At 43.0% G+C, this 26323-nt stretch overlaps 1 long non-coding RNA gene across 1 annotated transcript; it reads right to left on the bottom strand.

Moving 5' to 3' along the window:
* Positions 1 to 11978: 11978 nt before the first annotated feature.
* LOC135447292 (uncharacterized) lies at positions 11979 to 25833 on the bottom strand. Its single transcript, XR_010440051.1, has 3 exons — positions 25703 to 25833; positions 13338 to 13455; positions 11979 to 12842 (listed from the first exon to the last, which is right to left on the bottom strand). It is a non-coding gene; the product is annotated as an uncharacterized LOC135447292 (long non-coding RNA).
* Between the last annotated feature and the right edge of the window lie 490 nt (positions 25834 to 26323).

Below are 26323 nucleotides of genomic sequence, written 5' to 3'. Positions count from 1 at the left end.
TGGAACATACTGCCTCTGACCTCTTGCTTTGCAATGTACCTTAACAGCTTATTACTGCTATTGCATGGCAGCAATGGTTCATTTTATAGTTACTTTGAAAGAGCCATTCCTCCAGTGCTGAAAAATAATCTAAGACTAATGCACAGTCTCTCCAGAAGACTGCTGTTAAACTGTCTATAACCAAGTGTCCAAACGCTGTACAAAGCTGTTTCATTTGCTTAACATCGACTCACTAGCAATTAATATGCCTGACATAACAGCACACTACAAGGCCCATAAAATCTGTAGCAGTAGGGGAGTGAAATGATTATAACTTTTTTTTCTTTTTTCAATAATACCAGACTGCAGTTTGGGCACTGTAATCTTTTCAAAGCAAGAAGCTGAGCTGCATTTGAACAGCTGTTGTTTACTGAAGCAATAATTAGCAAGGAACAACTCAAAATACCTGCTACCTTCCACAGCAGCTCAGCATACACTTGCACCCTGTACCTGGAAGCAGAGAGGCTATGAGCTTCATATGTAGACTATACTTATTAAAAATCTCACCTAACTTTAAAAAAGGAAATATTTATAATAGAAGCATCTGCCAGCCAGTAATCCCAGTGAACTCATCGTGAGCTGGGAAGCACAGACCACAGCTGATACAGTGGTTTGCAGCTGGTGAGGGACAGCACATGCTGTGCGTGGGGGGTAGGGCATTCTGCAAATAAGGTGTTAGGCACAGTCCTTCTCAATGTGCTCTGCTGGCTCCAGGCAAGGTCAAGCTGCACGCCTGCTCCTGGGACTGAAACCTTTGGGGAAGTACGTCTGCAAAGCCGTTTGTCATGCTTGCAAGTCTCCTGGTCTTACAAGACTTTTTTAGCTTAGCTTGACAGAGCAATGGGCCAGCAGTGAGAGAGAGCAAAAGGGCTGCAGAACACAAGCAAGCTAAGCAGTAGGCACATTGAAAACGGACCTCCTGATTCCACACCTGGATGAAATCTAGTGATCTCTGTGTTTGCAAGCCATCCAGAAGAAGCCCTTTTTTCCTTAACGAGGGCTTGCTGCTGGTACATATTAGTTTGCAGCCAGGAATGGAACCTGAGTGTTGCATGTTTCCAGCTCACACGCTAACCACTGGTTACTGGCAACTGTGGTATATGTATACATTCCCTGAGACTGCATGAAAACATCTGTATAACTCCCAGGTAGGGCTCTATAAGCCATTGTAATTGCCCACTCCTGTTGGAAAGGATAGTCATATCCCTTTCACCCACCTCTTCCCAGCCAAAGTCTTCCATTGCTTGTGCCAGCTCTTACATACATCTGAACCTATTAAGAGCCACTCTGAGGACCCAAAACCCTGCTTCCTAGAGATTCATTCTCTGTGGATCTTATCTCTCTGGTATGCCTTCAAGCATGATTCTGGGCCTAAGAAGAGGATAGGAATGTGCAGTCAGGCTTGGTGTGAAAAAGAGACAGAAGCTGGATCTCACTGACCAGAACCAGTTTAAGCAGCTGTTCCATGAGAGTTTCAGTCACCTGCTCCCTCTGTGGCCCAAAATCATTTAATTATTTAGTTAAACACAGAACTAACTCAATTTTGAGTTAGCCATGCTTCATACTAGCAAGTAGCATTCTGGGGTTCTCCTTATCAGAGCATTAGAGAGAGAAGTTTAAGTCTCCAGCCTGTCAGAGCACTGGAAGCAATCTCCAAGGACCCAGGGAGAGCTGCCAGCTGAACTAGAGGAAGTGGGATGCTCTGCAGATAGACGTCTGCCCTGTTCCAGAGATTCATTCTCCTGCGTGAGAAGACTCGCCTGCCAAAACTGATAGGTACATTTCCACTAACAGTTGTCAAATCAGTGACTCCTGACTAGAGAAAATAAAAACATTTTGACAGAAAATGCCTGACCAGCACTACACAATAAGCCAGAAGCTGACTTGTCTCATTACACCTGTAGTGTCTTAGAACTCCATTACTTGGCTAGTCAAGGTGTCCTTTTGAGATGGAGTGCTGATGTTAGAGACACAGGGAACTGAGACAGTCAGCCATGAGCTTGAGGAGTTTCAGTTAAATGAAAGAAAGTACACTTCAAAGTTAAATATTTTGTCAGAATTACATTTCTTCATATTATTAATAAATGATAGCTATCACTTCTGTCATTGGAAATCCAAATAGAGTCAGGGCTAGTAAAAAAAAAAAAGGGAAGGGAAGGGAAGGGAAGGGAAGGGAAGGGAAGGGAAGGGAAGGGAAGGGGAGGGAAGGGAAGGGAAGGGAAGGGAAGGGAAGGAAGGGAAGGGAAGGGAAGAGGAAGGGAAGGGAAGGGAAGGGAAGGGAAGGGAAGGGAAGGGAAGGAAGGGAAGGAGGAAGGGAAGGGAAGGAAGGAAGGGAAGGGAAGGGAAGAAGGAAGGGAAGGAAGGAAGGGAGGGGAAGGGAGAAGGAGAAGGAGGAAGGGAGGAAGGGAGGAAAGGGAGGAAGGGAGGAAGGAGGAAGGGAGGAAGGGAAGGAAGGAAGGAAGGAAGAAGGAAGGAAGAAGGAAGGAAAGGAAGGAAGGAAGGAAGGAAGGAAGGAAGGAAGGGAAGGAAGGAAGGAAGGAAGGAAGGAAGTGGCGAAGGAAGTGGCGGAAGAAGTGGCGGAAGGAAGTGGCGGAAGGAAGTGGCGGAAGTGGCGGAAGTGGCGGAAGTGGCGGAAGTGGCGGAAGTGGCGGAAGGAAGGAAGGAAGGAAGGAAGGAAGGAAGGAAGGAAGGAAGGAAGGAAGGAAGGAAGGAAGGAAGGAAGGAAGGAAGGAAGGAAGGAAGGAAGGAAGGAAGTGGCGGAAGGAAGTGGCGGAAGGAAGTGGCGGAAGGAAGTGGCGGAAGGAAGTGGCGGAAGGAAGTGGCGGAAGGAAGTGGCGGAGGGAAGGAAGGAAGTGGCGGAAGGAAGTGGCGGAAGGAAGTGGCGGAAGGAAGTGGCGGAAGGAAGTGGCGGAAGGAAGTGGCGGAAGGAAGTGGCGGAAGGAAGTGGCGGAAGGAAGTGGCGGAAGGAAGGAAGGAAGTGGCGGAAGGAAGTGGCGGAAGGAAGTGGCGGAAGGAAGGAAGGAAGGAAGGAAGGAAGGAAGGAAGGAAGGAAGGAAGGAAGGAAGGAAGGAAGGAAGGAAGGAAGGAAGGAAGGAAGGAAGGAAGGAAGGAAGGAAGGAAGGAAGGAAGGAAGGAAGGAAGGAAGGAAGGAAGGAAGGAAGGAAGGAAGGAAGGAAGGAAGGAAGGAAGGAAGGAAGGAAGGAAGGAAGGAAGCTGGTAGGGACCAGATAAAAGACCAGTACAGTTTCACTGAATGAAAGCAAAATAAGAAATGGCAGACAGTGGCCATGATTTTAAATAAGGTCTTCCAGATTTAGATTATAGGAACTTAACTGTCCTTTCAGTGAACTTTACCACCCTGGAGTTGCAACTGCAGAAGTTCAGTCATTTTAAAGTAAACATGGTATAAACATAAATGTAAATAAAATCAAGTCACAGCATGCCATACCTTTCAGGCCTATTAAGACATACCTCATGTGGTGCTGCGAGGCACAAGGCCAAATGAGTTCAGCAATCCAGGAAATAAAATAGTGCCCTCAAAATGGCTCACATGCAAATCTGGAAGCAGGAGGAATTTGTATTTCCTCATTCCTGTTGGCATGTACATAAATCACTGCAGTTCAGTAAAGAAGCACCACTTCTTCCAGTGCCCTGTTTAATTTCTCAGAGCAGACAAGAAATATTGAGCCAAAATGCTATGGATGTGATGTCAGGTGACAAAGAAAGGGAGATGTGGAGCTGGCAACCCATAGTTAAGAAAGGCTGCTGAGCCTGGTTCCTGCAGCCCACACATTGCATCAGATCACATCCTGCCTTTGCCCACCAACACATGCAGCCAGAGGAGCTCAATTAAAAGCGTATCTATACACAGGAGGTACAAGCTGTAATGGTGCTGTAGGAATTCAGGTGGTACAAGCCCCATCAAAGGGTTCATACAGGTTCAGCTGCTGTGACTAATGGGATTTATACAACCTTTGATCAAAACAGTTCCATTGCCAAAACATTTGTACTGTACAAAATTTGTAAGACCAATTAGGATATGACAAGCTATCCACTGAAATTCATGGATAGAGTTGCAAGGTTAGGAGCTAAAAAAAAAACCTAAAGTCAATTTCATATTACAGTCAAAACCTTCCATTATTTATCAGTTAACATGAACAGTACAGTGGTTAATGGTCATATATATGCCAACTCAATACCCCCACCATGAAACTGCTTGTGCAGGGGATCTTTTTTAGGCAGTAGGAGAGGCCGAGGCTGTAGAGGGGATGGCTTGAGCAGTATAACATTGGCTTTGCTCTGTCTTCCAGACCAGAGGACTCTTGCACATAAGGGGAAAAGCCACCCAGCTTGGCTCCCTGACTAGAGTGACTCATAACACTGGTGCCCAGGGGGAGCAGTTTCTCTGCACCACATTGCAGGCTTGGGACTTCAAAAGACCTTGCTCTGTGAATTTGCTTCAGAGCTTGTCTGGAAAAAGTTAAAATCATTACTTAAGATCATGCTATGGCATAAGTACTGAGCCATGGGTCAGGTGGAAAAGCAGAGGATGTCCTAGAGCTGGTGACACATACAGCCTAAATAGGAGAGGGAAAGCAAAGTGGGAAAAAACCCAAAATGAAGTACTAAAGGAGATGCCATTGATTAAACAGACCATCAGTGGCAAGTCAAGGAGTAGGGGAAGAAACACTCTGTATCTCAGTGTAGAACACAGGAGGCAATGTCACAAGGGTTGGAGCAGAGGAGAAGGATGGAGGCCCTGATCTTGCAAGCAGACATACCAAACAGGACCCCAGACGCTGCCTTCTCCCCCTAATATGTCTCCAGAAGTTAAAAGAATAGGCACAGGTTGAAGACTAGAGGTCACTGATCTCCGTAACTCTGGCTATAACCAGAGTTACAAACTTCTGTTTGTCATTTCCAAGCAATCTCAAACCTCCATGGAAATAACAGAGGGACAAGGTCCTTTTTTCCAGTCTTCAGACCACCAAGCTGTTCCCTTAAGTGCTTTGCAAATGCCTGAGAAGACCTACATGCACTACATGCTCACAGGAGCAGCAAATAAATCTTGTTAATGGTATCTTGATAATCTGCATGCCCAGAAAGAGCACTTATTACTTCCTCAGGCTAAGAAGCACCATCTAAGAGCTTTCTTCTCATTTATTTTAGGACATACTCTCTCACTACTCTTATGGGGAAAACCAAGGTGAAACCGTTCACTCTTCCCCCTCACAAACTTCTAATTCAGGCTGTAATAACTCTGGAGCAGCATCTGTCTGGGGTATTACCCTAGGCCTAGGTGGAAAGTTTCCTGGGGTGAAATTTGCAATCAGCAGCCCACTGCTCCGTGCTCCCACTAGGCAAGCTGACCCCAGAAAGAGCAGTGAGAGGATGCTGAGACTGCCTAGGCACCTTCCAAGGCCACAGCTCTTGTAGTACTTCATACCACAGGGGCAAGGAGGAAGTGAGAACAGCAGAAGTTCCTAATAAAACTTCATTCTTTTGAAACATTGCACTTTGAAGTGCTCATAACATTGTACAAAAGAAGCCAAGCTTTATCCCTCTTTTACAGAGAGATGATAAGAGTTACAGGCACAGCAGGCTAAGAGCAGAGTCAAGAAAGAGATCTCAGGTCTCCCAGTTTCTACAGGCCTAGTTGTGGGAACAGGCTGTAGTCATGGGAATCATCTCATAAAGACAGTATCTCCACAAAGGCTCTGATATTTTAGCACTAATTCCAAAAACATTTCCACCAACAGCAATGGGAGACTTGAATGCTGATGTAATTCTCATGGAAATTAGGTTTGAAACAGGATCCACAGGTCCCTTCGAGAGCCTCAAATGTTAGCTTATATTATAGTGCCTTTCAATGAGCATTCAAACCAGTTTTCAAACATCAGTTTAGAAGCTTTTTAGTGAGACATGTCTTCAGCCAGCCAGCAGATGCTCTTAGGAAGTTTTTCTACTTACGTGAGATCCTCTGGACAAAGAGGAGATCTTCAAATAGATAACAGTGTCTCCTTCTGATTAAAAGTCTAGCTTAGTATGATGACTGAACACCTGGGTGCATCTTGTATAACACATACTGATCAGCAGCACATTGAACATTCAGAAAAAATAGTTTTCTTGTCCTGTTAGGTTTTATGAAATATAGTATTTTCAGTGGTTCTTGACTGAAACACATGCATCTTGCAGTCAGCAGACAGCCCTGGACTGACTGTTCAGAAACAGCCATTCCTGCTCTACACTCCTGTCCCAAACATACAAGGAATCATGGCAAAAATCCTATAGTTTTCCACTGTGGTCAGAGGCATTGGCAGTGGTTAGCTGTCAGCAGCTTCCAGAATTTGGAGCAAGTATTTGGGAAAGCTCAAGTCAAATTGTATTGTCAGTGTTTAATGCACTGCTGCATTTACACCTCTTCCATTGAATGCTGTACCAAAATCTGTGCCACTGTAGCAGGAGACCAGGTTCCTCACATCTCTCAACAAAGATTTGAAAGTTTACTCAAACCACATCATAAAAGTGACCTATGCTTCTCTATTTTAAGTGATTTCCTTATGAGCAGCCACCAAAATCTTCCTGGTCTCTTAGGTAACCTGCCTTGTTCTTCTGTATTAGAATCTTCAGAGCAATACCCCGTGCAAAGGGTGCCTTGTTTCATGTCTGTGTCTGCCCCAATGTTATCAAGAGTCCAGCCAGATCCCCACATCCCACAGCAGGGCTGGCTTCCTGAGTGATTTGGGGCCCTGCCTGTATGTTCCTGTAATGGACTGTTAGGAGAGCAAATCTCAGCTGAAGCATAGATGCTTGTTAGCACAGATTTTTGTACCGCTTCCCTGGGGAGGAAAGAGGGAACTATCTTCCCTCTATTATCTTCCCTAGCAAATATGTCTACTATACAGACTGAATTTTAAGAGCACATAAAAGCTGCTGCCACTGGTTAGGAAAAAATGACAATGGTATAGACATGATAGGAGAAACATTTGGTACACAGTGAAACTTGGGTAAGCTACAGAGCCTGACACCTAATGGAGAAAGGGCCAATGAAGGCCAAAACACAATTACGGTGGGAATCTCTGTGTTGCCTTTAAACTAGAAATGTTGTCTGTTGCCAGTGGCCTTTGGTGTAGTTTTCACTGTGTTCATATGGTAGCTATTCATTGTTGGGTAATTATCTTGTTTTATTTTTCTACTTATTTATTGAATAAATCAAACTAATACAATTCCAACCCACGATTGCCATGGGAACACTCCAACAAGGACAGATGCAGTCTATAGCTGCAAGGAAAGAAAGCAGACTTCAACATTATTAAATTATACACAAGACAATCAATACAACTTAACACAAACAGCCCTTGCAGGCTCTGAACTAACTATCCAGAAGGCTCAGCCAGTTACTTTAGAGCCTCTTGCAACACCTTAAAAACCACCATCTCAAGTTTCTATAAGGGCAAGTGCTCTATGCAGTTTTTTCTGCCTTTCCCTTATGTCCTGCTAAAGAGAATCACAGAAATCATGTAGTCCAGTTTTCCACCCTATGGAAATTATAGGTATTCTTCACTCCTTAAATCCAGTAGATGTGTTGAATCCTTGTTCTAGCATTTCCAGAATTTTTATTGAAAATTTAGTCGTAGTGAAGATAACACACTTAGAAAATTTCAAACCGTTTCTGGAAGCAGAAATCAAATCAATTGCAAACAAATCTAAAAGGCTGTTTAGCTTAACTTGGTCACTGTCTCTGCAAAGATGGATGACAAGGGACAGGGAAATAGAAGGCAGAGAGGAGAGGAGATTAAAGCGATAAAGCGCCTACAAAGCTCATAGCAATTTTTCTCCTTAATTTCCTTGTATTCAAGGTAATGCTACTGAGAGGAAGAAGCCAACAAAAAGAATTACATGCACTGCCCAGACTGTGTTTGTAAAAGGCAGTCTCATCATCAGTCCTGATTCTTTCTGTCTCTGGCAGTGAGGGCTGTCTTTCTGGACACTGCAGAGAGAGAAGGTGCCAGGCATTTGATTAAACCAGATCACAGTCTCCTTAAGTCCCCCAGCTGGGAGCCATCTGGCAGTAACTCACTTTGTGCAGGTCATCCTTTCTATTGCAATGCCTTCCCACCTGCCAGAGTGCTGTGATTATCCTCCCTCCTTACATCCCCCAAAACTTGTTCCAGCAATGCTGACAAGACCCCCTCACCCCTCATTGCAAAGTTAGGAACCAGACTCATCTCCTTTCTGCACTGGGCATCCTATAGCAGTCCTGAGCTCTCTTTATTTCCAGTTTTCTTTGCATGACAGTTTTTTCAGGAATCAGCTCTGTGATTGAACATTTCCTATAAAAACTTTGCAGAGTGAAAGATAATATTCATTTGCTTTGCTCCCTCCACACAGACTCTGGTGGGTGGGATTCACTATTTCATTTCCAGTACCTGCAAATATCATCTCCAGTCCCTGGTGAGAAAAATACACTGTTTCTGCATGGCAGAACTGCAGCACCAAGTGTGCAGCTTCAGAAGAGGCAGACACTGATCTTCCCTATTTTATTAACCTTCCCATTCCTTTCCTCTGCCCATGTTCTGTAGCAGCAACTTGACAATTATGTGGCAAGATATATATTTTTATACCAACTTACCTAAAACCAGTGACTGACTGAGGACAGCAGCCTGCCCTGGGAACCTTAGGAAGGTGCTTACTTTCTACATTGAAGTGAAGGTATTTAGTTCAAACGAGGTTTGTCAGAATACAAAGGTAGATCAGAATGCTTGCAAAGAGCAGAACAGAGCCAATAATAGAAAGTACTGTTAAAGGGCTGTCAAATCTGAGGAAGCATTGATCTGGAACATATCTTTACAAGGACTCCTAACCTCAGCCTGGAACCAAAATTCAAGCCCTGGAAAGCCTTGAACTCTGCAAGTTCACATCTGGGTCCAATCAGACCACTCAAGCCCTTTTCCATGCAGAGGCAAACTGAAAGGCATGTGGTGTGTGCTGGGGAGACAAACCACAGATGTTTATTGTACTCTTGTGCCCTTAGCAATTGTTTTAATGGGTTGGAGCTCCTGGGAGGCCATTTGACTTCTGTTCCTGTCTATACTGTTCTCTTGTAATGCTGACTGTGCAGAAGCCCAAAGCTGTCAACGATCTGCTTCCAGTGTTATTTCAAGAAAAGCAAAGTGAAGTGACATCTGATCTGCTGAGAGAGGATGGGGAGGAGGGGTATTTTTAAAATATAAAGCAACAAAAATCTGCATGGAATCAATATTAGAGTTGATGCCTTCTATCTCTGGAAAGCACAGCTTAGTATGAAACACAGGTTTCCTTTTTCTCTGTTGAAACAACTATACATTAAAAAGACTACTTACTTTGCCAAGACCACATTGTCAGTAAGTGTTTCGAAGCTCTGCAATAATGATTTTTGTGCAATATTGCATTTTAATAATTCAAACAAACTGTGGAACATTATGATCTCTGCAGCTAAGTAAATACTTTGTTGCAACTCCAGCCTTGGAAAGCATCATCCATTTCAGTGGAATGGTCTCTTTGCAGAAAGGAGCATTTTGGAAGCACTCTTTGCCTTCACAATGAGCAGCCCTGGCTGCTGCTGATCTCCTCCAATCTGTGCAGAGGGGAGAATTTATGTGTGTGAAGATCATCATCATGTGAGAAGTTTCCTTTTGCTGTCTGTTGTACTGCAACACCTGTGCAAGCAAGAGGATCCATCCATACCTGTCAGGCATTTAGCTCATTTACTTTATTCTTCAGTCACCAAAATACAGTTTGGAACTAGAACCTAGATAATGCCTACAAGAAATACCTGGCTGTTCAGGCAGGAGTGACACCATGGCATTTCATTTTTTAAATCACGCTACAGGACCTTGGTTTAACACAGAGAGTGTGAACTGTGGAAGTTACTCTTCTACAGTTATATAGTACCTGGGGTAAGGTATTAGCTTTAGCCATGAGTTTCCACAGTTCTTCTTACATCCAACAGTCAAACTGGGCAGAGAGGGAAAGGGCCTTCCTTCCTCTTTGAGACAAAGCACAAATGGTGAGAGATGCTTTTTAAAGGGCACTAGTGAAGGATGAGTGCATCAGGAAGAGAAGAAAGACTCAAGGACAATGGAGGTGATGAAATGCTGCAATTTCACAGGAATAAGTAGAGCCCTCCAGGAAAGAAAAGAACTAGACAAAATTAAAAAAAGAAAATAGAGGTCAGGACTGAAAAAAGAAGTGTTGTTCCTCAAAGGAATTGGTTTCAGGGGGAGAAGAGTTAGAGAACGTATTGCTTAGGCTAGAAAGTACACCAGGGAAGCCTGTCAAACATGAATGTTAGCTATGTAAAAATATACTGTTGGTATTGTTCATCTGGACTAACATATGGCACACAAATTCCTGGATCTCCCAAGTCACTGTGAATTTGACAGACTGCTTGAAAAGCATGAGGATTTCATTTAGTGCTCACCTTAAACACAACCCTTTGTGGCCACTGAGATTTAGATAGTAATAAAAGTGGAAATTCTCAAAAAGTGAAGGAAAAGTATCCTCAGTATTCTCTTACAGAGGATAGAAAGCTTTTTTTCCCAGTTAGTTCTTACACAAATGTGACAGCACAGAGACTCATTTCTCTATTTGTACTCTTAAAAGTATGTTCCATAATTATGTGGAACTACTAAAATTTGGCAAGGCTGTCTGATCTATTTAGAGTGGAACAGTAAAGACAAAAGACATTTTGTAATCTGCCTAATCGTCTAGCCCAAGGATCTCTCCACTGTTCTGCATGTAGTTTTCTACAACCCACCCTCAAAAGATAAGGTTAGACTAGATGGAATATTATCAAAATCAGAATCACTAATGTCTCTCTAGAAAATGAAAGAAGTTTCTGTCTATTAAAGTGTAACAAAACTACTAAACTGGAAATGGGTGACTGGCTACAATAAATCAAAGATTAATAAGACTTTCAATCTATATAGTTCTTTTTATTTATAGCAGAGAACTGAACAGGCTAATATTTCTCATTCAAATTTACATAAAAAGGTTCTTTACTGACTGCTAGGACAAGCAGAGCCCTGGTAGGTGCAAACTTAATTCCCCTGGCTTCTTGGAAGTCAAAATAGCCATGCTTTTGAGGAATGTGTTGCTATGACAAACAGCAGAGTCAGAACTACTCTGACAGGTAGGAAATTTGCATTTCCATTAGCGGGGCCTTTGTAAAATGAAATCCCGAAAGGCAGTGAAGAATGTGTGTGGAAGGAAAATGCAGTGTATTAATTTACTGCCCCACCCCCACCTTTCCCTGCACCCTGAATAGTTCAGTGAACCATAAGTTAAGATAAAAGGTAGGAGGAAAAGATTTACATTCCTGATGGTCGTACAATAAAGGGATAGTAATTTATGCATGCTTTTGCCACCAGATAGCCCAGAAAAGAAATTATGTAAAATAGTTTGGCTGAGCCAATTTTCTCTTCTAAAAAACCTGGCCTACATGCTCAAAAACTTGGAAAAACGAGCCAAATTTTTACCTTTTTTAAAAGTTGATCAAAATATGGATACACTTCAAAGGATAATACCTAATCTTTTCGGCTGATGTCTTTTAGAAATTAATGAAAATATTATTGATTTTAATGAGATTCCTATTCTTTTATGCTCTGTGAACTCTGGTTTTCATGGATAAAATACTTACTAGAAATTAACAAATCATCAATGGAATTACAGATAAAACAAAATACTATTTAATGTGAATAAAGACATCATAAATTGGTTCTAAGTTTAATTTGGCCAGTCTTTAAAACACACCAGTACTTTCACAACTAACCCTCATCATTTTAGGATGTCTATATCATCCTGCATTTGTTCTTCATTTATATCCAGATATTTATAATCAAAAGTCACTTTATTTTGAGACTGTTGGAATTAAATTCATGGATTTGGCACAAGGAATGCCAAAAGAAAAAATATTTTATTAGTTGATATTGTTTTTCCCAGATATGTTTGAGCATTTCAGGATAATATAAGCATTATTTAAACTAACTTGAGATCATACAGAATGGGTTTTCAAATCTTACTGGTTTATCAGAATGTTCTTGCTCACACAGCCCATCCCACCAAGAACTGGCCCCTTCCTCAGCACTACTTTCCCTCTGACACCCCTTCCTTTATTCTGGTGCACGTGGCTGTACAGCATGCTAGCTGAGCTCATTGCAGTCCTTGCCAAAATTTACTTTAGCTTATCTACATTATTGTCATACTGCAATGCCAGCAGTTTGCCTGGACTTCTGCATTCAGATGTGGAAACAGGATCTCAGCTCTGAGTCATTCAGGGAGAATACTTTTGCATCTGTGAGCACTGTCACTAGCTTAAGGAGAACCTGCAATCTCTTTACCATTTCAGCTAATGAAAGTACATTTCTTTTGCCAAGAACTCTTTTCAGAAACATCTCAGATATTTACATGCTCCTTTTCATGCAAAACTCCCATAGGTTGACTCTATTGATCACAGCTCAGAGAAAATAAATGCCAAGTAAAATCACAGTAATTCTTGATCAGGCATACTTCTAGTTTATTCCTCCTCCTGTATACAGTCAAGTTGTGTTGGCACATGTCCCTTTGTGGTGCTTGTAAACCATTCCTTCAAAAGAAAATCCCAAAACTTCATCTTATCCAATATGGTCATATTGGAACAAATACGGCCTCAGAAGCAGGAGTTATGAGGTAATGGGCCTCAGAAGCAGAAGTCTTAATAATATCTTCTCCCGCAATTGGATTTCTGCTGTGAATTCATGTAGGAGCTTTCAAAAAAGTTTTTCCTGGAATAAATGAATATGTTGTGTGACCATCACATCCTGCTCAAAAAATCACAACCCTACCAGAGTGACAGTGCATTTTACGAGCTGCAATCAGTATGTCTGTGATGAAGCTGTGCTTTCTTCATGCTGTCTGTCTAGATGAATTAAAGAACTATGAGACCATGCACACTGGGTAGGATAGCATCCTGTTATCTATTTTTTCAGATACAGGTGCAAATTGCTTTCATTATGTTTTTATAAAACACTGGGGTTTCTACAGGCTCTACTAAGTATTACTTTCTGCTTTGGGCTCCTTCTGCCTCTCTGCTAATTTATTCTTGCCTCACTAACTTTATTGATAGCAAGGTTTTTCAGCATTTCTTTCTTATTTTGCTCCCCTTTTCATATAGCAATAAATATTATTCAATTCAACAAATGCATACAAATGATTTCCATTAGAATTTTAATCTACTTTCAAAATGAAAGAAAAGCTTTGTATAAATCTTTTTAAATTACCGGAACATAAATTCAGACAGGGACATCTCCACCTAGGCTGAGCTGGAGAGTTCACAGCCTGCTGTCCTCATTCATAAATTAATTGAGGTCTCTAGCTGCTGTAAATGAACAGTGCATCCTGCAAAAGATCATATCTGTCAAGATTGCAGATTGGTTTCTATCAGAGTTTGCAAAAGTCAGAGCTCACAATGCTTTCATTATGTCTATGAGTATGGCTTCCCAACTGGAAAGAAATGTGTTTTGTTCTGTTGGGCCAAGATTTACAGAAAGCAATTTTCCTCCATGCTCCAGTTATGACAAAACTACTGAAAAATGTCATTTCATGATTTCTTTCATTCAGTCACCTTTTTACTGACAAATATGTATTCTTTCTGCTCCATGTGTATGCACCAACTGTGACATTTAATGGCCAAGGAAGGTTAATCACAGGTGGGTACATATCCCCCTTGGATATTGCAAGCTATACTGCATTCACTGCCACTTATCCATTATAAAGTAAGCATGGCTTTAGCTGACTCACACAACTACCTGTTTTGTATTACAAATTCATACATTTTTTAAAGGCTCTGTAGGATTCAGAGCCCCAGACAACATATCCATGAATACCTCTTAGACATCTTAGATTACATTAAGGTTGTGACAGAGTGTGAAGTCAAAGGCAAGGTGGATAATACTGAGTCCTTGGTTTCTTTCCCTTTGATTTTCTCACTGTTAATCTGCAAGCACGTGTGGGGTGGAGTAAAGAAAAGAGAACATCCATGCCCAGAGTTTGGGAAGCAGAGGTTCTTTTACTTTTGGGTCTTTTTTAATCAGTGCCATATTTGAGAACGATGCCAGGGACCCTTTACACATAAGTACCAGTTTGTAAGAGATTGACAATTAAAAGGAGGGCAAGGCAGGCCAAAACAGCTCTTAACACAAGTGAGTAGATTTGGTCTATTTCAATTTACAGGTAAGGGACTAAACCCCAAACACAGCACATGCACATATGTCCTTCCTTGCTTCTGTCTGCCTTGCTGGACCTTCTCTCTTCACAGCTGGAGCTCTAGAGGAGCAACCCACAAATCACCTAAATATCAACTTTCCTATGTCCCTAAGAGAAGAAAAATTTCCTTGTTGGGGTATGCTGAGTATTGCCCAACAACTGAGCATGGCTATTCTCTGGAAGCCATAGAAGGCGATCATAGCAGCTCTTAAAAACAATGGGGAGATTTGCTACAACTACGGACACTGGTCACAGAGAGCTCCCGGTGATCTTGGTACACAAAAGAATAGTGAGGAAGGCCTGGAAGGGCATACTATGGTATTTTCTTCTTTAAATACCCACACAGCCTTTTAAAGAACGCAGATTATTTATGTGCCAAATGTTAACCTGCTCGTTAATCTCTGTTTAAAAGGCTTCTGCCTTAGCCTAATAGTGCCAACCAGTTAGCAAGGCGGCTGCCAGTCACAAGAGGTTAAAACATACTCGAAATTAATTACTTACTTGGTAGACTCAGCAATCACTATATTATCAAAGCAAATTGGGGCAATTCAGCTGTTTTTAATAAATACTCAGTATTTTTGACCTGTGTCACACAAGTGACATTTGGCGTCCCAATGTTTTATTGTTGTCCCTTCCTACCACAAGACCACCACACTGTCAAACCCTTCTACAGGGAAAATACTTTCAGGTGGGAACATCAGCAGTTATCCTGCTGGTAATCTAGTTTATAAAGCATTTAGAATAAGTGTTTTAAATGTACAACTGCTCTGCACTGGGACCAAACAGCAGGAGGGGAATTTCAGGCTAGAAATTTTATTGCAATAAATTGCAGATGCCTGAATATATGGATTGCAGTGGAAACTGTGGTAGCATGTTCCATAGCAGGGACAAGTAAATATGGTGCAAAGAAAAATCTCTCCTAAGCAAACACTCATGCCAGCATTTTCTGTTTTATCAGCCCATGTCTGATATATAGCATATAGGCATGTACAACACTCCACTAAGCAGCTGCAGGAAAAGGAATAAAGAAAGAAAAAACCCTCAAACCTTCAAGTATCTGTTGGTTTGGAATACAAATCAAGCTAGAGATTTTTGTGCAACAATGGTTTGGCCCCCAAAGCTGTGTTGCTGTTAGAGGTTTGCAGTGACACTCTCAGAATAAAATTCCTCCACTTATTTAATTTTCCTCCTTCTTTCATTTCACCATACTTAGTCCCCTAACAGTCCCTTGTTACAGGCTTCTGAGGCAAGTAGTCCCTCTCTATAACTTCAAATATTTGAGAACATGTAGTGCCATTCAGGCATCATTTAAAGGGGTTACCCATTTTGAGTTCTCCCCTCATCCCTGGGGATGGGTTTCTAATTATCTTTACATCCTCTGTGTATTACCTAAAGCAGAAACTGCCCCAGACAGGACCTTAGCACCTACCAGTGCGCAGAATACCTTGCAGAACAGTTCTGTGAGCTTCTTTCTTCTCCATGACATAGTCCAAAAGTCACACTTGCTTTTTTATCCACTGAATCTCATTGCAAACTCATCTATTGTGTTCTGTTGGCTAACTCTTACACTGCTTAATAACCTTTTCCTATATTTCTCCCTCACAGAAACTTTCAGTACTTCAGATGTTTTTTCCCAGATGCAGTAATTTTCTTCTCTCTTTTATCAGGGTAGAGAAGAGTGGTTATGGAGGCTTGCAGTGAGTCAAGGCAGACTTGAGGGCAATTACTTGTGTAATTGCCTGGAGCAAGACCCAGTCAGCCCAACTAACTCCTCATTCATGCTGGAAGTTTAACACAGCTGAATGTTATGCCTTCTGCAGACACACTGATGAAAGAAACGATTGCTCTATCACACTTTGGACACTTTAGTCTCCTGTACCACTTTGGTTAGAAGTGTTTGACCTTGATTTGTCCACAACCTAAGAAAAAGGGGGGAAAGTCAGTGAGACTTAATGATCCCCTTTCCCTCCCTGCCCCCTTTTCCTACTAAGGATTGGCTGTGAATATCTTTTGCATTTACCTTCAGGTGACTAAGTTGCATCTTAAATAGATCACATCAAACTGAAATCTTGAGACAGTCAATGGTGATGCAGGATAGAAGCCACATAATAACTGCCTGAGTTTACAGGAACATAATCCCAGTAATATGCTGTTTCTTCATCAAACTGGTGTCAAACAAAATATATTTCTTCATCAAACTGGTGGGGGGAGTGTGTATGTTAACTGATACAAGGCTGATCCCCATTGAAGTGTCCATCTAAACGTACCAGAAGTGTATTTGATTTGGTTGCTGATAGTTTTGATGGTCCAGACAAGTCCCCTAATGAAGGCCGTGCCTACCAAATGCATCAAGAGCCCCTCAGCTCTAGACCCTGGCATCAATCCCTTCCTACCTTTGTTTTCAGCAAGTCTCATGGTTCCTCGTGATTCCCATCTTAGTAACTCAGAAGTTCTAATGACCACAATACAGAGGTAAGTACAGAGTTATGCATAAAGCAAGAAATTAGCTCTATACAATTTTTTTAATTCAGAGGGAGTTGATGTATGTGACTACCACATTTTTATTAAGTTCTTGCTTCAAAGGCCTTAGAGGAGATATGTAAGAGGAGAGCTAGCTCACACAATAGATGTATGTGTTTTTGTCTTTATAAGCATTCTTTGAAAGTGGCAGAGAAAGGGATTTGAGGATCTTGATCACTAAAATAAAATAAAAAAAGAAATTCAGGAAGGGTGTTTTATGCATGTGTCTGTATTGGGTTTGTGTGACAAGGCTTTGGTAGTGGGAGGGGGACTACAGAGTTGGCTTCTGTGAGAAGCTGCCAGCTTCACTATGTCCAATGGAACCAATGCCAGGCAGCCCCAAGATGGACCTTCCACTGCCAAGACTGAGCCTATCAGCGATGGTGGTCGTGCCTCTGGGATAACAGAACTGAGAAGAGGGGGGGGAAACCCCAAATGACAAATTGAAGCCAGAGAGAGGAGGGAGATATGAGAAGGCAACAGCTCTGCAGACACCAAGGTCAGTGCAGGAGGGAGAGGAGGTGCTGCAGGTACCAGAACTGAGATTGCCCTGCAGTCCATGGAAAAGACCATGGTGAGGCAGCTGTGCCCCGGCAGCCCATGGATATCCATGGTGGAGCAGGGGAACAGCCAAAGGAGGCTGTGACCCTATGGGAAGGCCATGCTGGAGCAGGATCCTGGCAGGCCCAGTGCACTCATGGAGAGAGGAGCCCACGCTAGAGCAGGTTTGCTGCCAGGCCTCATGACCCCATGGAGGACTCACACTGGAGCCATACTGCACCCCACAGAGCAGGCCCCACTGGAGCAGCTGTGAAGAACTGCAGCCCATAGGAAGGACTCACAGGGGAGAAGTTCATGGAGCCTGTCTGTGTGGCAGGGAGCCCATGCTGGAGCAGGGAAGAGTGTGAGCAGTCCTTCCCCTCAGGGGGAAGAAGGGACAAAGACAGGGTGAGGTGAACTGATCACAGCCCCATTCCCTGTGTCCCTGCACCATAGGCAGGCAGGAGGTGGATACTTGAGAATAACGCCAGAAGAGAAGGGAGGGGTGAGGGAAGTTGGTTTTAAGATTTTTCTTTCTCATCATCCTACTGATTTTCTCTCTTCTGCTCATGACAGTGACTGCTCCAGGCAAGTGATCTGTCCCTGTCCTTATCTCAACCCATGAGCCTTTTGTTCTGTTTTCACTCCCCTGTCCAGCTGGGAAGGGGAGTGACAGAATGGCTTTGGTGGGCACCTGGCATCCAGCAATGTCAACCCACCGTGGTACCCTAGGAGTATTAGAGGGATTCTTTGTCAGGAAATTGAATTTCTTTATGGGAAGTTTCCCACTATTGCCATCTCTCTGATAATATCAGATTGTGGTGATAACATTATGATGATGATAATATCATAATAACATCCTCTTCACTGAAGCTCCCATCCATAGTTTTCAACAGAAATACGATTCATTAAGCCAAATTTAAGAAATTAATCTTCACCCTTGGCTGCAGATACGCAGACTGGAACCATCCCACTTCAGGAGCCTGCATCAAAATGTGCTGGCAGTAGAACAAAAAGCAAATGTTGACATCAGTGCAGGTAAATTCTACAGTTTGGAATAAAATTACAAGAGAAAGAGCAGTTTTTTGAATACTATACTGCTCTCATTTAAAAGCAGAAAGAGAGGCAGAATTGTAGTGCTTTATTGAGGGAGCATGTTAGACCCAGCTTTCCTGAGACACAGACTCCACTCATCACCAACATCCAGCTCCTAGCAAGCAATTAATCTGTCTCACAGTCTAGCTTTTAAATGGAAGCTGCCTGCTCCTTCTAGTTATTGAATTGTGTTCTGACAATAAAGTTAAATTACACAAGGAGTATCTAGAATACTTCCACACAAAATCAATGTGCATTATTTTATATTTTGCTTTCTCCCTCATACCTTGCATACTCACACACTGGTCTATGAAAGTTTGTGTTCAGTAAGAGCACAATTTCAAAAATCTACTGCTGCCTCAAGGAAAATACTGAAATATATTCTAAGACAGAAAGAATTCTATTTATCAATCATTTTTCTTCCTCACCTCTTTGCTATTTAGAATATTTGCATGAAAATGGGATATTTATTTCTCAAGAGTTCATCAGCTGCTCCTGATATGATATAATTTCCATGGATACCAATTGTATGTTATGTTGCAAGCATATGATGAAAGGATATGGAATAAGGAAGAGAAAAAATCAGCTGCTCTACTCTTTGATTATGCTTTTGAGTAACTCCATAAACTTTATCTAATCAACTCATTACCCACACAAATAACCCACTCAGTCCCTCTTTCTCCCAAGCCCTCTTGGCAAAAATATCCCCACATATTTAAATGTATTCAGTCTTCCCAATATTATCTGCTACTCAATGAGAACAAAACTCAGGAATTTAAAAGGTGACAGAGGAAAAAAATATTTAATTTGTATTTTTTAAGCTAAATTTTGAAACTTGTTAATTCAGAAATTTAAAGGTTAGATGTCTCCATGAAATCTTGGTAAGGTATTCCTTTCAGTAAAATACTGGTAAAAAAGAATTATTGTTACAATAAAAATCTATCAGAAATATAAAAGGAAACAGCAAGTTTCAAAATGTATTTGTTTCATCAGTAGGTACAGCTATTTAATGCAATGTGCCTGAACAACTACAGAAGACTGAGCTTCTTCACTGTCTGATGAGGATTTTGATACCTGGGTCTTTTAAAAAATCTTTTGAAGACTATGTTATCTTTTGTTTAAAGCTGTTTCTTATAACAGGTTTTGGATGAACAAGTTTTCTCATTTTGTAACTATACAAAAAACATTTTTCAGTTAAGCTTGATCAGACTATGACCCTGGGATTTCAATTTAGCTCAGAAAAGAAATGTCTAGAAGCAAATGGCAGTGTACAGCTGTAGTCTCCATTTATCCAAGGAACCCTGATGTTACTCACAGGCAAGACCTTGCAGTATTTTGATGTGGGACTGTGTGTGACCCATACAGATGCAGGAAGAGAGTCATAACTATAAAGCCTTCACCATTTTCTGTGATCCCTCTTTCCAATATCTCAAAGGAAAGGAGAGGGAAACACATACACAATGAGATCAAGAAACTTGGCCAGAGTCAAAGGCAGGGTTGGAAGCAGACAGGGGTCCCACCAGGGAGCACTAACCACAGAGGCACAGTCCTGGTGTGGTCAGAGCGTGGCAGACAGGAGCACCAGGAATGTCTCAATGTGTTTTTCCAAGCCCTAAAAACATCTCACCCAGCATCACACAAGTCGGTCCTTAGTTACACTTTGCAAACAGAATCAAACTTCTCCATGAGCAGCTAAGTGTCCCTGACGCCTCAGAGTCCCCACTAATTTGATTTTGTTTACGCCAGGCTCAGGCAGCCTGCTGAAGGCAGCCACAAGAAGCCTCCTTGCAGCTGGCAGGCTGCTGCCCAGGGGCACGCAGCACTGGGGAGACAATGCTGTTCACCCTCAGCAGGGCAGAGCAAGCGCTCTCTCCCCTCTGCCCCAGCAGGTTCGCTGCAGACCCCAGGCTGGGGCAGCACAGGGCGCCTGCTGCTCAGCCCCCGGGGCAGGCACTGCCCTGCGATTTTGCAGCCTCCTCCTGAAACTGAAAGTCAAGGTATGCATGCCCTGCAACACAAGGGACAAGGCTCCAAGTGTGCAATTTCTGTTCACTCTACTGCTAACATTATCTCTGGGTTAGAGATAAACTTTTTTTTTAAACTTTGCTCATCTGTCAAGTCTCATTGCCTGACATCAAGGAGATCAATCTGCCTTCCTTAAACACAACTCCTGGCTCTTTTGAGAGGCTTCCCTTTTTAGATGTTGGCCTCCTAAGTTCCTCTCCACAGCCTGTCTCCCCTGCTGCATCCTTCAACAGATTTTTTCAAATCAGAACAGACAACCCAATGTAGGCTGACATGCTTTTTGCAGTGCTCACTGCTCACATCTGAATGTTACTGCCCAATCTGCAGGCATTCCTGGGCAGCACAGCAGAGGAGAGCAGGGACCAGAGGTGTCTGCTACATGTGTATAGGCATGCACACTGGAATGACTCTTTTGCTGTAGTCAGAAAAAACTACATGGGTGAGGAAGTTCCTAAGTATTACTGCCAGAGAGTTTTAAGTACCAGAACCAGAAGCTGTCTGTGGGATAAAAAAGAAAAGAAAACCAAGAAGAGACAGAAAAAAGTCCTGCAGATGTTATCAGAATCTGCCCTCTGCCTCTTTTGGAGGTTTTTCTTTAGAGAGAAAGCACATTTGGGTGTGCTAACGCATGACCTGCTCTCCCTTGAATGCCAAATTTTCAGAAACATCATTCATCTTACTCGATATTCCTCCTCTGCCTGAGGTGAAGTCAGTCAGCTCTGCATGCCTGATACTGGTAGTTTTGCCTTAGCCTTAAAAAGCCATTGAAATAAAACAAAAGTGAAGCTCCAATTCCACACAGGTATTTTGACTTTATAGGGAGTTACCCATTAGAGAAAACTGTGACCTGAAACAGCTCTCTTCCCCAGTCCATTCCCAACCCTTCTGGGGATATGTGAAAGAATACCTTAGTTACTTCAGTCTAAGCTAAAAGTGCATTTAAAATCAATCCAGGTAATGTGTAGCCTCACTTGAGGGCAGAATCTCAAATTGGAATATTTATTACTGAGCTGTAAAGCTCTGTTTTCTCAGACTTTGTCAGAAAGGAGATATTTGAATGCCAATAGGGACATCAGGCTCCATCTCTTTATAGACCTTGGGTCAGGAAGGGATGTAAGTACATCATCAGCTTTAGCCCTGCTGACTTAAAGGATAGTTAAGCACATATTTTTTCTGTCATGAACAGGAAATGTGCAGTACTAAACTCATCTTAGCTGCAAGGGGAATATGCAAACTCACTTATACAAGCTACCTAGCTCACAGCAAAGCGTAGGTGCAGCTTTTCTTGCACTCTAAGCTATGATCAACAGAAAAGGATCTGGCCAGAAGTGAACAGTGGGATCAGCCTATTGAGATTTTTGTTCAACACAAATGTATGAAAGTACCAGTTTATTATGCCACACAGCAAGAACCATCCCTGACATTTTTCCTGGTGGAAAAGGACCTGGAGATACTGGATGACATCTGTTTGAAGATGAGCCAGCAGTATGCACAGGTGGCCAAGAAGGCTGGTGGCATCCTAGCTTGTATCAGGAGTGGCATGGCCAGGAGGACCAGGGCACTGATTGTCCCTCTGTACTTGGCACTGGTGTGGCCACATCTCAAGCTCTGTCATCAGCTTTGGGCCCCTCACTGCTAGAAAGACATTGAGGTGCTGGAGTGTGTCCAGAGGACAGTGTAGCAGGTGAGGGGTCTGGAGCTCAGGTTTTATGAGAAGCAGCTGAGGGATCTGGGGGTGTTTACTGTGGAGAAAAGAAGGCTCAGGGGAGAACTTCTGGCTCTTCCCAGCTACCTGAAAGGAGGTTGTAGCCAGGTAGTGTTTTGTCTCTTCTCCCAGGTCATAGGTGACAGGAAAAGCTGTGCCAGGAAAACTACATATTAGGGGAAATTACAGAAAGGGTTGTAAAGCATTGGAACAGACTGCCCACAGAGGTGGTGGAGTCACCATTCCTAGAAGTGTTCAAACAACGTGTGGATATGGCACTTGAGGACATGGTTTAAGGTGGTAGTTCTAGGCTGATGGTTGGGCTTCATCATCTTAAGGACCTTTTCCAACCTTAGTGATTCTATGGTTCTGTGATCAGGGACCTCTCTAGGCTTGTCACTCCTAGGGTGCCTAGGATGCCAAGGCCCAGGCTCAGGCAGATGTATCCTGCTGGGGGTGACCTGGCTCACCCGTGCTCATGCAGGAGCATTTCCAACAGGAAGATGGGCCAGCATGAGCAATGAGGGGAAGAGCAGTAGGGACATCCTGTTTCTAGAGCCATCCTACCTGAACCATGGCATTGTCCAAGAAGAGGAGAAGTGTCCCTCAGATGGAAGTGCTCTCCATGGCTCCCACTCCCAACATGACCCTGCAGAGGCAGCTGCAGTGCTGCCAGACCCCATATTTCATGGAAGGGGAATGAAAGGAGCAGAGACCTAGAGCCCTGCCAGGGGCTGACCCTGCCGTGCTGACCCATGGCAATGCCGCTTCTGCCACAATTCCCTCTTGCTCACGTGTCTGTAGAAATCCCTGAAGAGAAAGAGGCTCTGGAAGAGATGATGGGGTCTGCAGGAAGAGACAATGAGAGGATGTAAAAGGACAGGGAGGGGAGGGAGCAGTAGTCAAAGCATACCCTGGAAGTCACCAGGGGCCACTGCACTGTGGAATCTACTGCTCAGTGTTATTTTCAGGGTGGAGGTGTGGCTCTCAGTGGGACAGAGCCGCCCTCCCTTGCAGTCCCTGCAGCCCCGTCCATGGGACTCCCTGGAGCAGAGGCTGTAGTCCAGCTGCAGCCAGCCTGCACAGAGATTTCAGTGCACTCCCACAACCAACCACACACACGCTCTGCAGTGATCTCTTGGTGACACCTCCAGGCACACTAGGAGCACTTATGAAGCCTGTCCAGTTCAGAAGAAGATGATTCCAGTTAGCACAAGAGAAGCAGCGATTTGTGGCATATATATTCCCTAGCCACTTCAAAAACTCCTTCAGTTTAGAACATGGTTGTCTGACATACTCAGACTCTCCACCCTCTGTGTTACTCCATTTATTTTTCACCAAATCACAGGGAGGTTCTTTCCCCCTACGCTGTTTTCAGACAAGCTTCCTTTGGCCTTGCAGAGTCTGACAGGTGACAGACCTCTTGTGTGACCACACGCTTCTTTTCATCCCCACACTTCAACAGCCCATCACAAATTTGTGTTTTGCTGTCCAGGATTTTCTAGTCTCCCTGTCCTTCCCCTCAGGGCAAGTCTCCAAGAACCGACCAACACTCTTTTACAGTGTTTCCACACCTAATTAGCGCCTGGTTTTTCTCCTCTGGAAGCTGGATAAGCAATGTTACAGTAACAAGTAGATTCACATCGACTAAAGCATGCACGATATGGCTGTTTGTTAGAGTGTGATGTCTCCAGTTGTCAAAGAAACATTTCTTCTCCATAAGATTAAAAACAAAACAAACCAGATCCAATATAATTAAGTACAGCCAGTCACCCTTGAAAAAAGAGAATATATGGAAAACAAATCCTGGCATCTGAATGTGAAGCTCTTAAGCAAAACTTGTCAGTGCTTCAAGAAATAAATATGAAAACCGTACCACAAAAACACTAGATGCATTATTAGTAGTATCTTTAATAACAGGAAAAATATTAAAGTGCCATATTGTTTACAACACAAAATTAAAATTTTAATTTTAATCACTCCTGTTTACCCAGCAACATTCTGATTAGCAGTCAGAGTTGATTGAACAGTGGAGGAAAGAAAACCCTCTCACAACAGATATGCCACATAAAAGACTTCTGCACGAGTCAACAAGCAGCAACAGCAGAGTTACACAGCCAGCTAAAGAATGTACCCAGGTCTGGCAAACCAAGACACAACTTATGCCTCTGAAGCAGTGATTTTAATATATTTCCTTTCCTCTCCTTTGGTGCGGGGAGCCTTCCTGAATATTTGCCTGGCAGAACTGACGTACACATTAGCTTGAAACAATAAAGGAGTGGGGAGTAAGAACTGAGTAAGAAATCCCAGGACACCGTTAGCAATTTCTTCTTTATTATGCATATTTTGCTGCTGGAGCACATTATGCTCACTCTCCTTAGGGCAGGGTTTTTTAAGAGCACAGTATATATTGTCAACAACCAAAAATCCAGCACATCGAGCTTGATTTTCTGTCTTTTGCCTCCTATTTAGCTGGGGGAGTGCCGTGGCAGAGGCAAGATTTTCCAGCACAAATCTTAAAGCATACAAGACAGAAGAAGTAGTTTCCCATTCCAACCCCTACGCCTTAATTCCTCCAAAAAAGAAAAAAAAAATCCAAAAAGGTAGATGCACAATAAAAACGATGGTAATTCATGTACCCTGTCTCACATATCTACCTCAATTTTAGGCGCTGTCCTTGCACTGCACAGTTCAGAGCAGGACGTGCCCTTCTCGCTGGTTATTCAGAGCGACAGGCAGCAGCCCTCCCACCACAATTATCTGGCGGTGCCTTCAGGGCACGGAGCTGCCCAAGGCCCCTTCCCCCGGGACACCTCCTCAGCAGGGAAGGGGTTCAAAGCTCAGCCACAGCAGTGTCTTTGAAGCATCCAGACCTAAATCCACGGCTCCTGAAGATGAGCAGTGTTAGGAAGCAAGCTGCTGCTATTAAGCTCTTACTCCAGCAGGGGAAAAAAAAAAATCAAATGCCGCAATCTTCCATAGTTTGATTAACCACATGCTTCATTAAAGCTTTCACTGCTGTTTAACTGAGCTGTAAATGCCAGGAAGGCAGTGATATTTTTGAATGAGACAGAGACAGTTCATGAATTTTTAAATTTTTTCCCTTCTTTTCTACCCCACTCCCCCATTTCCTTCTAACCAAAGAAAGTAAACAGGTGCATTAAGTGTAAAAGAAATGGAATATGGATTTAAAAGTTTCATGTAGGTTTTTTTAGACAGTCAGCTCTGTCCATGCTTTTGCACTGTACCTTACAGTAGTTCCCAAGGCTGAAACCATGTAGTAGATGCAGACTAAGCACTTGAAACAAGTTTTACCCCTCTGTTCTCAAATCAGAGAGAGTTTTACATTAGATAAACCTGGATTTTAAAGGGAAGGGAGATAAATCTGCTAAAAGAAGCTATAGTGGTACAAACCCTTTGAGCCATCACCACTGAAGAGGGAAAGAGTTGGTACCTCACAGTTTCAGCCCTCTATTATATAAATCCTTTTCTTACCTGCAACTGAGAAGAAACAGCTGCAAATAAATGGCCTTTCAGCTGTGGTCACTTCTGTACTTCATTCTTAAGTGCTCCCAGTGCAGCAGCAACCTAAACCAACCCTGTTGGATAACTAGAGCACTGCTGCCTGCTCCTTTATGAGTCTCAAGCTGCTCCACAGCCATTTCCTGGCTCCCTAAAGCCCACCTGCTCCCCACAGCTCCAGCTGCAGCTCATAAGCTTATCCCAAGCACCAGGTGAGAATGAGCCCCAGCCCGCTGCAATTGCTGCTTCAGGGCATCAGGTGAGGCCTCTGTGCTGGCCCCACCTCGTTCACTTGCAGGAAGGCTCCTGTGACCCAGCTTCAGAGAGAAAAGCCAAGGGTGGCAAGTCAGAATTTTAATTCATTTTGCTTGTTGTCAACAGCTTAAAATCCCTGCAAGTCTCATTTTGTTAGCTGCTGAACTACTGCAGCTTCTGCAGTTATGTACATGGATCTTTCAGGCTGAAATACTGCTAGTTATCACAGACTATTTGAGAAATCAGAGCAACTGTACTGGTCACAGCACTTTTTGTAATCTTTGTGAAAATATTCCTAATATACAAAGCAATAAAATGCAGTCAGTGATCAAAGCTCCA

The sequence above is a fragment of the Zonotrichia leucophrys genome, chromosome 4 (assembly GCF_028769735.1).
Source record: "Zonotrichia leucophrys gambelii isolate GWCS_2022_RI chromosome 4, RI_Zleu_2.0, whole genome shotgun sequence".
In the NCBI taxonomy this organism is placed as follows: domain Eukaryota; kingdom Metazoa; phylum Chordata; class Aves; order Passeriformes; family Passerellidae; genus Zonotrichia; species Zonotrichia leucophrys.
The sequence above is the reverse complement of the archived record's forward strand: the minus strand, read 5'-3'. Positions and strand labels throughout refer to the sequence as shown.